This window comes from Sinocyclocheilus anshuiensis, unplaced genomic scaffold (assembly GCF_001515605.1).
Source record: "Sinocyclocheilus anshuiensis isolate Anshui unplaced genomic scaffold, SAMN03320099.WGS_v1.1 scaffold813, whole genome shotgun sequence".
In the NCBI taxonomy this organism is placed as follows: domain Eukaryota; kingdom Metazoa; phylum Chordata; class Actinopteri; order Cypriniformes; family Cyprinidae; genus Sinocyclocheilus; species Sinocyclocheilus anshuiensis.
Window position 1 is genome coordinate 137,490 of NW_015540942.1, and position 1,679 is coordinate 139,168.

A 1,679-nucleotide genomic window follows, 5' to 3' on the forward strand; every position below is an offset into this window, starting at 1 on the left:
TAGTTATATAATTTCATATACATAATTTGATTTAATAATAACCCAATTTGAAGCAAAAACAGAATGTTCTGACTATCTTTGTGAAATTATACTACATGCCTGAATGAAGCAAACAGCAGAAGCTCTGAATGAGACGCAGATTCACTCTCTGACAGCAGGAGGCGCTCATGGAACACCAGAGACTGCGTTTCCTTGGTTACCGCGTAAACAAAGCAGCACTGCGCTGAAACGCTGCTTTAATATGAACTATCCACCTTTTTCTTCAACGCGGAAGTAAGCCTATGGGCGAGACTTCCGGATCATTAACCGCTATAGGTAAATAATGACAAGAATAACAATGTGCAGTAAACGGTAAAACTGTTTGTACTACAAACCAGTGTGTTCATAATTAAGATAATACATTAAAATTATATGGTAAGACACACCAATTTGCAATATCAAGCAGCAAAAATGAGCTGTTTTGTGCAGCTAACAATAGCTGTAAGCGGATGAGACCGTAAGCCAAACCCATAAAATTTACAAATGGCCGCAAATGGGTAGATAGAATGATTTCTGAAAGATCATGTGACACTGAAGACTGGAGGAATGATGCTGAAATGTCAGCTGTGCCATCACAGGATTAAATTACATTTGAAAATATATTCAAGTAGAAAACATAATAAATGCAGCCTTGGTGAGCAGAAGAGACTTAAAAAAAAAAAATTTGAAAATCATACAGATTTGGAACGACATGAGGATGAGTAAATGAGAATTTTGACATGAAAAACAGCGCATACCGCAGGAACGGTATAATGGAAAATATTAGCGGTTTTGAAACCGTGAAATGATCAAACCGCGGTATACCTTGAAACCGGTAATCGGCCCATGCCTATTCCAGACATCTGTCTAATAAATAATATATCAGTCTGATGAGAGCATTGAAACTGGAGCTCTGCCCTCAGAAAAGACATAAGAGAGATAAAGCAAGTCAGATATCTGTTATTAATACAAGCATGCAGTAATCTTTTATTTATCAGGTGGCGTGTTAGTCTGTCCTATATTTTAGAAGTACATATGAAGAGAATTAGCATTCGTGTTCAGTGACTAATGCAGCTGGGGGTGGAGCAGGAAACAGGCCTCACCACAGAGTCAGATTATGTCAAAAGATAACTTCTGTTTCCAGGCCACAGCGGCAACCAGCCTCTGGCTATCACCACTCAGAGAGAGAGAAGGATAGTAGTGATTTCACTAAACATTTGCAACACTTTTAGTTTTAAGTAAAGTATTTAAGTGCAAAACATTCACTAACTACCTGCAATCAGGCACCAACTACTACACTATAACAATGCTGTATATCAATTACTTTACTGTCATTCTTTTCAATCATGTTTCCTTTCTTTGGAGGACAATAAATGGCACATAAAGATATGTTATCAATTTATTAATTTAAAAATACTTTATCAAAAATGATTAATCCATCATTTTATTGTTACATTTAACATTTAAGCATGAATTATATAAACAGGTCCAAATGACACGTGATGCATTCAATGTAGGTCACACTTTCTTTTAAGGTCCAATTCTCGCTATTAACAATGACTAACTATGAATTTGCCTTAATAAACGTCAAATTTGCTGCTTATTAATAGTTAGTAAGGTAGTTGTTAAGTTTAGGTATTGTGTAGGATTAGGGATGTAGA

General features: G+C 36.0%; 1 protein-coding gene across 4 annotated transcripts in view; it reads right to left on the reverse strand.

Annotated features, from left to right (window-relative positions):
• prkcbb (protein kinase C, beta b) overlaps positions 1 to 1,679 on the reverse strand; it is a 139,278-nt gene that overhangs the window by 32,194 nt on the left and 105,405 nt on the right. The gene's annotated exons all lie outside the window — the stretch shown is intronic.